Below are 12,500 nucleotides of genomic sequence, written 5' to 3'. Positions count from 1 at the left end.
TTTCAAAATAATCAAAAAAAACCGAAAAATCACAAGAGTAAAGTACCATTATTTTAAACAACATGTCGTTCTAAATGCTTAATCCCTATGTAAAAAAGTTATTTAAGCAAGAATATGTAATTGAAAAAAATTAGAAAAATTTATTTTAGCCGTAAATCGAAAATAATGGGGACACCGGAGCTGTTCGAAGCGCCGAGACGCGCCGCGTACGGCCGAATATTTTCTAAGTCCCAACGTACCGATCAAGAGTAAAGTACCATTTTCCTACATTAGATTTCGTTCTAAATGCTTAATCCCTATGTAAAAACGTTAGTTAAGCAAGAATATCGTATTTTAAAAAAAATCTAATGATAGGATTTTCCAGAAAATTGAAAAAACCGAAAAATGTCAAGAGTAAAGTGCCATTTTCTGACATTAGATTTCGTTCTAAATGCTTAATCCCTATGTAGAAAGGTTAGTTAAGCAAGATTATCGTATTTTTAAAAAAATCTAATGATAGGATTTTTCAGAAAATTGAAAAAACCGTAAAATGTCAAGAGTAAAGTGCCCTTATTTTAAACATTATATCGTTCTAAATGCTTAATCCCTATGTAAAAAAGTTATCTAAGCAAGAATATGTTATTGAATAAAATGAGAAAAATTTATTTTAGCCGTAAATCGAAAATAATGGGTCGAGCGAATCGGTCGATTGCGCCGAGACGCGCTATGATGCAACAGACGAGCGATTGGAACGCCCGAATATTTTCAAAGTCCCAACGTACCGATCAAGAGTAAAGTACCATTTTCCTACATTAGATTTCGTTCTAAATGCTTAATCCCTATGTAAAAACGTTAGTTAAGCAAGAATATCGTATTTTTAAAAAAATCTAATGATAGGATTTTCCAGAAAATTGAAAAAACCGAAAAATGTCAAGAGTAAAGTGCCATTTTCTGACATTAGATTTCGTTCTAAATGCTTAATCCCTATGTAGAAACGTTAGTTAAGCAAGAATATCGTATTTTTAAAAAAATCTAATGATAGGATTTTTCAGAAAATTGAAAAAACCGTAAAATGTCAAGAGTAAAGTGCCCTTATTTTAAACAATGTATCGTTCTAAATGCTTAATCCCTATGTAAAAAAGTTATTTTAGCAGGAATATGTTATTGAAAAAAATTAGAAAAATTTATTTTAGCCGTAAATCGAAAATAATGGGGACACCGGAGCTGTTCGAAGCGCCGAGCGCGCCGCGTACGCCCGAATATTTTCAAAGTCCCAACGTACCGATCAAGAGTAAAGTACCATTTTCCTACATTAGATTTCGTTCTAAATGCTTAATCCCTATGTAAAAACGTTAGTTAAGCAAGAATATCGTATTTTAAAAAAAATCTAATGATAGGATTTTCCAGAAAATTGAAAAAACCGAAAAATGTCAAGAGTAAAGTGCCATTTTCTGACATTAGATTTCGTTCTAAATGCTTAATCCCTATGTAGAAAGGTTAGTTAAGCAAGATTATCGTATTTTTAAAAAAATCTAATGATAGGATTTTTCAGAAAATTGAAAAAACCGTAAAATGTCAAGAGTAAAGTGCCCTTATTTTAAACATTATATCGTTCTAAATGCTTAATCCCTATGTAAAAAAGTTATCTAAGCAAGAATATGTTATTGAATAAAATGAGAAAAATTTATTTTAGCCGTAAATCGAAAATAATGGGTCGAGCGAATCGGTCGATTGCGCCGAGACGCGCTATGATGCAACAGACGAGCGATTGGAACGCCCGAATATTTTCAAAGTCCCAACGTACCGATCAAGAGTAAAGTACCATTTTCCTACATTAGATTTCGTTCTAAATGCTTAATCCCTATGTAAAAACGTTAGTTAAGCAAGAATATCGTATTTTTAAAAAAATCTAATGATAGGATTTTCCAGAAAATTGAAAAAACCGAAAAATGTCAAGAGTAAAGTGCCATTTTCTGACATTAGATTTCGTTCTAAATGCTTAATCCCTATGTAGAAACGTTAGTTAAGCAAGAATATCGTATTTTTAAAAAAATCTAATGATAGGATTTTTCAGAAAATTGAAAAAACCGTAAAATGTCAAGAGTAAAGTGCCCTTACTTTAAACAATGCATCGTTCTAAATGCTTAATCCCTATGTAAAAAAGTTATTTAAGCAGGAATATGTTATTGAAAAAAATTAGAAAAATTTATTTTAGCCGTAAATCGAAAATAATGGATCGAGCGAATCGGTCGATTGCGCCGAGACGCGCTATGATGCAACAGACGAGCGATTGGAACCCCCGAATATTTTCAAAGTCCCAACGTACCGATCAAGAGTAAAGTACCATTTTCCTACATTAGATTTCGTTCTAAATGCTTAATCCCTATGTAAAAACGTTAGTTAAGCAAGAATATCGTATTTTAAAAAAAATCTAATGATAGGATTTTCCAGAAAAATGAAAAAACCGAAAAATGTCAAGAGTAAAGTGCCATTTTCTGACATTAGATTTCGTTCTAAATGCTTAATCCCTATGTAGAAACGTTAGTTAAGCAAGAATATCGTATTTTTAAAAAAATCTAATGATAGGATTTTTCAGAAAATTGAAAAAACCGTAAAATGTCAAGAGTAAAGTGCCCTTATTTTAAACAATGTATCGTTCTAAATGCTTAATCCCTATGTAAAAAAGTTATTTTAGCAGGAATATGTTATTGAAAAAAATTAGAAAAATTTATTTTAGCCGTAAATCGAAAATAATGGGGACACCGGAGCTGTTCGAAGCGCCGAGCGCGCCGCGTACGCCCGAATATTTTCAAAGTCCCAACGTACCGATCAAGAGTAAAGTACCATTTTCCTACATTAGATTTCGTTCTAAATGCTTAATCCCTATGTAAAAACGTTAGTTAAGCAAGAATATCGTATTTTAAAAAAAATCTAATGATAGGATTTTCCAGAAAATTGAAAAAACCGAAAAATGTCAAGAGTAAAGTGCCATTTTCTGACATTAGATTTCGTTCTAAATGCTTAATCCCTATGTAGAAAGGTTAGTTAAGCAAGATTATCGTATTTTTAAAAAAATCTAATGATAGGATTTTTCAGAAAATTGAAAAAACCGTAAAATGTCAAGAGTAAAGTGCCCTTATTTTAAACATTATATCGTTCTAAATGCTTAATCCCTATGTAAAAAAGTTATCTAAGCAAGAATATGTTATTGAATAAAATGAGAAAAATTTATTTTAGCCGTAAATCGAAAATAATGGGTCGAGCGAATCGGTCGATTGCGCCGAGACGCGCAATGATGCAACAGACGAGCGATTGGAACGCCCGAATATTTTCAAAGTCCCAACGTACCGATCAAGAGTAAAGTACCATTTTCCTACATTAGATTTCGTTCTAAATGCTTAATCCCTATGTAAAAACGTTAGTTAAGCAAGAATATCGTATTTTTAAAAAAATCTAATGATAGGATTTTCCAGAAAATTGAAAAAACCGAAAAATGTCAAGAGTAAAGTGCCATTTTCTGACATTGGATTTCGTTCTAAATGCTTAATCCCTATGTAGAAACGTTAGTTAAGCAAGAATATCGTATTTTTAAAAAAATCTAATGATAGGATTTTTCAGAAAATTGAAAAAACCGTAAAATGTCAAGAGTAAAGTGCCCTTACTTTAAACAATGCATCGTTCTAAATGCTTAATCCCTATGTAAAAAAGTTATTTAAGCAGGAATATGTTATTGAAAAAAATTAGAAAAATTTATTTTAGCCGTAAATCGAAAATAATGGATCGAGCGAATCGGTCGATTGCGCCGAGACGCGCTATGATGCAACAGACGAGCGATTGGAACCCCCGAATATTTTCAAAGTCCCAACGTACCGATCAAGAGTAAAGTACCATTTTCCTACATTAGATTTCGTTCTAAATGCTTAATCCCTATGTAAAAACGTTAGTTAAGCAAGAATATCGTATTTTTAAAAAAATCTAATGATACGATTTTCCAGAAAATTGAAAAAACCGAAAAATGTCAAGAGTAAAGTGCCATTTTCTGACATTAGATTTCGTTCTAAATGCTTAATCCCTATGTAGAAACGTTAGTTAAGCAAGAATATCGTATTTTTAAAAAAATCTAATGATAGGATTTTTCAGAAAATTGAAAAAACCGTAAAATGTCAAGAGTAAAGTGCCCTTACTTTAAACAATGTATCGTTCTAAATGCTTAATCCCTATGTAAAAAAGTTATTTAAGCAGGAATATGTTATTGAAAAAAATTAGAAAAATTTATTTTAGCCGTAAATCGAAAATAATGGGGACACCGGAGCTGTTCGAAGCGCCGAGCGCGCCGCGTACGCCCGAATATTTTCAAAGTCCCAACGTACCGATCAAGAGTAAAGTACCATTTTCCTACATTAGATTTCGTTCTAAATGCTTAATCCCTATGTAAAAACGTTAGTTAAGCAAGAATATCGTATTTTTAAAAAAATCTAATGATAGGATTTTCCAGAAAATTGAAAAAACCGAAAAATGTCAAGAGTAAAGTGCCCTTATTTTAAACATTATATCGTTCTAAATGCTTAATCCCTATGTAAAAAAGTTATCTAAGCAAGAATATGTTATTGAATAAAATGAGAAAAATTTATTTTAGCCGTAAATCGAAAATAATGGGTCGAGCGAATCGCTCGATTGCGCCGAGACGCGCTATGATGCAACAGACGAGCGATTGGAACGCCCGAATATTTTCAAAGTCCCAACGTACCGATCAAGAGTAAAGTACCATTTTCCTACATTAGATTTCGTTCTAAATGCTTAATCCCTATGTAAAAACGTTAGTTAAGCAAGAATATCGTATTTTTAAAAAAATCTAATGATAGGATTTTCCAGAAAATTGAAAAAACCGAAAAATGTCAAGAGTAAAGTGCCATTTTCTGACATTAGATTTCGTTCTAAATGCTTAATCCCTATGTAGAAACGTTAGTTAAGCAAGAATATCGTATTTTTAAAAAAATCTAATGATAGGATTTTTCAGAAAATTGAAAAAACCGTAAAATGTCAAGAGTAAAGTGCCCTTACTTTAAACAATGCATCGTTCTAAATGCTTAATCCCTATGTAAAAAAGTTATTTAAGCAGGAATATGTTATTGAAAAAAATTAGAAAAATTTATTTTAGCCGTAAATCGAAAATAATGGGTCGAGCGAATCGCTCGATTGCGCCGAGACGCGCTATGATGCAACAGACGAGCTATTGGAACGCCCGAATATTTTCAAAGTCCCAACGTACCGATCAAGAGTAAAGTACCATTTTCCTACATTAGATTTCGTTCTAAATGATTAATCCCTATGTAAAAACGTTAGTTAAGCAAGAATATCGTATTTTTAAAAAAATCTAATGATAGGATTTTCCAGAAAATTGAAAAAACCGAAAAATGTCAAGAGTAAAGTGCCATTTTCTGACATTAGATTTCGTTCTAAATGCTTAATCCCTATGTAGAAACGTTAGTTAAGGAAGAATATCGTATTTTTAAAAAAATCTAATGATAGGATTTTTCAGAAGATTGAAAAAACCGTAAAATGTCAAGAGTAAAGTGCCCTTATTTTAAACAATGTATCGTTCTAAATGCTTAATCCCTATGTAAAAAAGTTATTTAAGCAGGAATATGTTATTGAAAAAAATTAGAAAAATTTATTTTAGCCGTAAATCGAAAATAATGGATCGAGCGAATCGGTCGATTGCGCCGAGACGCGCTATGATGCAACAGACGAGCGATTGGAACGCCCGAATATTTTCAAAGTCCCAACGTACCGATCAAGAGTAAAGTACCATTTTCCTACATTAGATTTCGTTCTAAATGCTTAATCCCTATGTAAAAACGTTAGTTAAGCAAGAATATCGTATTTTTAAAAAAATCTAATGATAGGATTTTCCAGAAAATTGAAAAAACCGAAAAATGTCAAGAGTAAAGTGCCATTTTCTGACATTAGATTTCGTTCTAAATGCTTAATCCCTATGTAGAAACGTTAGTTAAGCAAGAATATCGTATTTTTAAAAAAATCTAATGATAGGATTTTTCAGAAAATTGAAAAAACCGTAAAATGTCAAGAGTAAAGTGCCCTTACTTTAAACAATGTATCGTTCTAAATGCTTAATCCCTATGTAAAAAAGTTATTTAAGCAGGAATATGTTATTGAAAAAAATTAGAAAAATTTATTTTAGCCGTAAATCGAAAATAATGGGGACACCGGAGCTGTTCGAAGCGCCGAGCGCGCCGCGTACGCCCGAATATTTTCAAAGTCCCAACGTACCGATCAAGAGTAAAGTACCATTTTCCTACATTAGATTTCGTTCTAAATGCTTAATCCCTATGTAAAAACGTTAGTTAAGCAAGAATATCGTATTTTTAAAAAAATCTAATGATAGGATTTTCCAGAAAATTGAAAAAACCGAAAAATGTCAAGAGTAAAGTGCCCTTATTTTAAACATTATATCGTTCTAAATGCTTAATCCCTATGTAAAAAAGTTATCTAAGCAAGAATATGTTATTGAATAAAATGAGAAAAATTTATTTTAGCCGTAAATCGAAAATAATGGGTCGAGCGAATCGCTCGATTGCGCCGAGACGCGCTATGATGCAACAGACGAGCGATTGGAACGCCCGAATATTTTCAAAGTCCCAACGTACCGATCAAGAGTAAAGTACCATTTTCCTACATTAGATTTCGTTCTAAATGCTTAATCCCTATGTAGAAACGTTAGTTAAGCAAGAATATCGTATTTTAAAAAAAATCTAATGATAGGATTTTCCAGAAAATTGAAAAAACCGAAAAATGTCAAGAGTAAAGTGCCATTTTCTGACATTAGATTTCGTTCTAAATGCTTAATCCCTATGTAGAAAGGTTAGTTAAGCAAGATTATCGTATTTTTAAAAAAATCTAATGATAGGATTTTTCAGAAAATTGAAAAAACCGTAAAATGTCAAGAGTAAAGTGCCCTTATTTTAAACATTATATCGTTCTAAATGCTTAATCCCTATGTAAAAAAGTTATCTAAGCAAGAATATGTTATTGAATAAAATGAGAAAAATTTATTTTAGCCGTAAATCGAAAATAATGGGTCGAGCGAATCGGTCGATTGCGCCGAGACGCGCTATGATGCAACAGACGAGCGATTGGAACGCCCGAATATTTTCAAAGTCCCAACGTACCGATCAAGAGTAAAGTACCATTTTCCTACATTAGATTTCGTTCTAAATGCTTAATCCCTATGTAAAAACGTTAGTTAAGCAAGAATATCGTATTTTTAAAAAAATCTAATGATAGGATTTTCCAGAAAATTGAAAAAACCGAAAAATGTCAAGAGTAAAGTGCCATTTTCTGACATTGGATTTCGTTCTAAATGCTTAATCCCTATGTAGAAACGTTAGTTAAGCAAGAATATCGTATTTTTAAAAAAATCTAATGATAGGATTTTTCAGAAAATTGAAAAAACCGTAAAATGTCAAGAGTAAAGTGCCCTTACTTTAAACAATGCATCGTTCTAAATGCTTAATCCCTATGTAAAAAAGTTATTTAAGCAGGAATATGTTATTGAAAAAAATTAGAAAAATTTATTTTAGCCGTAAATCGAAAATAATGGATCGAGCGAATCGGTCGATTGCGCCGAGACGCGCTATGATGCAACAGACGAGCGATTGGAACCCCCGAATATTTTCAAAGTCCCAACGTACCGATCAAGAGTAAAGTACCATTTTCCTACATTAGATTTCGTTCTAAATGCTTAATCCCTATGTAAAAACGTTAGTTAAGCAAGAATATCGTATTTTTAAAAAAATCTAATGATACGATTTTCCAGAAAATTGAAAAAACCGAAAAATGTCAAGAGTAAAGTGCCATTTTCTGACATTAGATTTCGTTCTAAATGCTTAATCCCTATGTAGAAACGTTAGTTAAGCAAGAATATCGTATTTTTAAAAAAATCTAATGATAGGATTTTTCAGAAAATTGAAAAAACCGTAAAATGTCAAGAGTAAAGTGCCCTTACTTTAAACAATGTATCGTTCTAAATGCTTAATCCCTATGTAAAAAAGTTATTTAAGCAGGAATATGTTATTGAAAAAAATTAGAAAAATTTATTTTAGCCGTAAATCGAAAATAATGGGGACACCGGAGCTGTTCGAAGCGCCGAGCGCGCCGCGTACGCCCGAATATTTTCAAAGTCCCAACGTACCGATCAAGAGTAAAGTACCATTTTCCTACATTAGATTTCGTTCTAAATGCTTAATCCCTATGTAAAAACGTTAGTTAAGCAAGAATATCGTATTTTTAAAAAAATCTAATGATAGGATTTTCCAGAAAATTGAAAAAACCGAAAAATGTCAAGAGTAAAGTGCCATTTTCTGACATTAGATTTCGTTCTAAATGCTTAATCCCTATGTAGAAACGTTAGTTAAGCAAGAATATCGTATTTTTAAAAAAATCTAATGATAGGATTTTTCAGAAGATTGAAAAAACCGTAAAATGTCAAGAGTAAAGTGCCCTTATTTTAAACAATGTATCGTTCTAAATGCTTAATCCCTATGTAAAAAAGTTATTTAAGCAGGAATATGTTATTGAAAAAAATTAGAAAAATTTATTTTAGCCGTAAATCGAAAATAATGGATCGAGCGAATCGGTCGATTGCGCCGAGACGCGCTATGATGCAACAGACGAGCGATTGGAACGCCCGAATATTTTCAAAGTCCCAACGTACCGATCAAGAGTAAAGTACCATTTTCCTACATTAGATTTCGTTCTAAATGCTTAATCCCTATGTAAAAACGTTAGTTAAGCAAGAATATCGTATTTTAAAAAAAATCTAATGATAGGATTTTCCAGAAAATTGAAAAAACCGAAAAATGTCAAGAGTAAAGTGCCATTTTCTGACATTAGATTTCGTTCTAAATGCTTAATCCCTATGTAGAAACGTTAGTTAAGCAAGAATATCGTATTTTTAAAAAAATCTAATGATAGGATTTTTCAGAAAATTGAAAAAACCGTAAAATGTCAAGAGTAAAGTGCCCTTATTTTAAACAATGTATCGTTCTAAATGCTTAATCCCTATGTAAAAAAGTTATTTAAGCAGGAATATGTTATTGAAAAAAATTAGAAAAATTTATTTTAGCCGTAAATCGAAAATAATGGATCGAGCGAATCGCTCGATTGCGCCGAGACGCGCTATGATGCAACAGACGAGCGATTGGAACGCCCGAATATTTTCAAAGTCCCAACGTACCGATCAAGAGTAAAGTACCATTTTCCTACATTAGATTTCGTTCTAAATGCTTAATCCCTATGTAAAAACGTTAGTTAAGCAAGAATATCGTATTTTAAAAAAAATCTAATGATAGGATTTTCCAGAAAATTGAAAAAACCGAAAAATGTCAAGAGTAAAGTGCCATTTTCTGACATTAGATTTCGTTCTAAATGCTTAATCCCTATGTAGAAACGTTAGTTAAGCAAGAATATCGTATTTTTAAAAAAATCTAATGATAGGATTTTTCAGAAAATTGAAAAAACCGTAAAATGTCAAGAGTAAAGTGCCCTTATTTTAAACAATGTATCGTTCTAAATGCTTAATCCCTATGTAAAAAAGTTATTTAAGCAGGAATATGTTATTGAAAAAAATTAGAAAAATTTATTTTAGCCGTAAATCGAAAATAATGGATCGAGCGAATCGCTCGATTGCGCCGAGACGCGCTATGATGCAACAGACGAGCGATTGGAACGCCCGAATATTTTCAAAGTCCCAACGTACCGATCAAGAGTAAAGTACCATTTTCCTACATTAGATTTCGTTCTAAATGCTTAATCCCTATGTAGAAACGTTAGTTAAGCAAGAATATCGTATTTTTAAAAAAATCTAATGATAGGATTTTCCAGAAAATTGAAAAAACCGAAAAATGTCAAGAGTAAAGTGCCATTTTCTGACATTAGATTTCGTTCTAAATGCTTAATCCCTATGTAGAAACGTTAGTTAAGCAAGAATATCGTATTTTTAAAAAAATCTAATGATAGGATTTTTCAGAAGATTGAAAAAACCGTAAAATGTCAAGAGTAAAGTGCCCTTATTTTAAACAATGTATCGTTCTAAATGCTTAATCCCTATGTAAAAAAGTTATTTAAGCAGGAATATGTTATTGAAAAAAATTAGAAAAATTTATTTTAGCCGTAAATCGAAAATAATGGATCGAGCGAATCGCTCGATTGCGCCGAGACGCGCTATGATGCAACAGACGAGCGATTGGAACGCCCGAATATTTTCAAAGTCCCAACGTACCGATCAAGAGTAAAGTACCATTTTCCTACATTAGATTTCGTTCTAAATGCTTAATCCCTATGTAAAAACGTTAGTTAAGCAAGAATATCGTATTTTAAAAAAAATCTAATGATAGGATTTTCCAGAAAAATGAAAAAACCGAAAAATGTCAAGAGTAAAGTGCCATTTTCTGACATTAGATTTCGTTCTAAATGCTTAATCCCTATGTAGAAACGTTAGTTAAGCAAGAATATCGTATTTTTAAAAAAATCTAATGATAGGATTTTTCAGAAAATTGAAAAAACCGTAAAATGTCAAGAGTAAAGTGCCCTTATTTTAAACAATGTATCGTTCTAAATGCTTAATCCCTATGTAAAAAAGTTATTTAAGCAGGAATATGTTATTGAAAAAAATTAGAAAAATTTATTTTAGCCGTAAATCGAAAATAATGGATCGAGCGAATCGCTCGATTGCGCCGAGACGCGCTATGATGCAACAGACGAGCGATTGGAACGCCCGAATATTTTCAAAGTCCCAACGTACCGATCAAGAGTAAAGTACCATTTTCCTACATTAGATTTCGTTCTAAATGCTTAATCCCTATGTAAAAACGTTAGTTAAGCAAGAATATCGTATTTTTAAAAAAATCTAATGATAGGATTTTCCAGAAAATTGAAAAAACCGAAAAATGTCAAGAGTAAAGTGCCATTTTCTGACATTAGATTTCGTTCTAAATGCTTAATCCCTATGTAGAAACGTTAGTTAAGCAAGAATATCGTATTTTTAAAAAAATCTAATGATAGGATTTTTCAGAAGATTGAAAAAACCGTAAAATGTCAAGAGTAAAGTGCCCTTATTTTAAACAATGTATCGTTCTAAATGCTTAATCCCTATGTAAAAAAGTTATCTAAGCAAGAATATGTTATTGAAAAAAATTAGAAAAATTTATTTTAGCCGTAAATCGAAAAGAAGTCTGTTCGTTTCTCTGTCTCTCTCGCGCGATCGAACTATCGATGTTTCCCGACAAACTATTGGAAGTTTAATTAAACTTTATACATGAAATTACTCGTTTTGATCCCCGCTACACAGCCGTATACTTTTTATAATTTTGTGGAATCGGGAACCTTGAAATATTTAACATAACGCGGATCGACTGTCTCTGTCTCTTTCTAGATCGGAAGAATCGATGTTTCCCGGCAAACTATTGGGAGTTTAATTAAACTTTATACATGAAATTACTCGTTCTGATCCCCGCTACACAGCCGTATACTTTTTATAATTTTGTGGAATCGGGAACCTCGAAATATTTATCATAACGCGGATCGACTGTCTCTGTCTCTTTCTAGATCGGAAGAATCGATGTTTCCCGGCAAACTATTGGGAGTTTAATTAAACTTTATACATGAAATTACTCGTTTTGGTCCCCGCTACACAGCCGTATACTTTTTATAATTTTGTGGAATCGGGAACCTCGAAATATTTATCATAACCCGGATCGACTGTCTCTGTCTCTTTCTAGATCGGAAGAATCGATGTTTCCCGGCAAACTATTGGGAGTTTAATTAAACTTTATACACGAAATTACTCGTTTTGATCCCTGCTACACAGCCGTATACTTTTTATAATTTTGTGGAATCGGGAACCTTGAAATATTTAACATAACGCGGATCGACTGTCTCTGTCTCTTTCTAGATCGGAATAATCGATGTTTCCCGGCAAACTAATGGGATATTAATTAAACTTTATACATGAAATTACTCGTTTTGATCCCCGCTACACAGCCGTATACTTTTTATAATTTTGTGGAATCGGGAACCTTGAAATATTTAACATAACGCGGATCGACTGTCTCTGTCTCTTTCTAGATCGGAAGAATCGATGTTTCCCGGCAAACTATTGGGAGTTTAATTAAACTTTATACATGAAATTACTCGTTTTGGTCCCCGCTACACAGCCGTATACTTTTTATAATTTTGTGGAATCGGGAACCTCGAAATATTTATCATAACGCGGATCGACTGTCTCTGTCTCTTTCTAGATCGGAAGAATCGATGTTTCCCGGCAAACTATTGGGAGTTTAATTAAACTTTATACATGAAATTACTCGTTCTGATCCCCGCTACACAGCCGTATACTTTTTATAATTTTGTGGAATCGGGAACCTTGAAATATTTAACATAACGCGGATCGACTGTCTCTGTCTCTTTCTAGATCGGAATAATCGATGTTTCCCGGCAAACTA

The sequence above is a fragment of the Megalopta genalis genome, unplaced genomic scaffold (assembly GCF_051020955.1).
Source record: "Megalopta genalis isolate 19385.01 unplaced genomic scaffold, iyMegGena1_principal scaffold0223, whole genome shotgun sequence".
Classification (NCBI taxonomy): domain Eukaryota; kingdom Metazoa; phylum Arthropoda; class Insecta; order Hymenoptera; family Halictidae; genus Megalopta; species Megalopta genalis.
The sequence above is the reverse complement of the archived record's forward strand: the minus strand, read 5'-3'. Positions refer to the sequence as shown.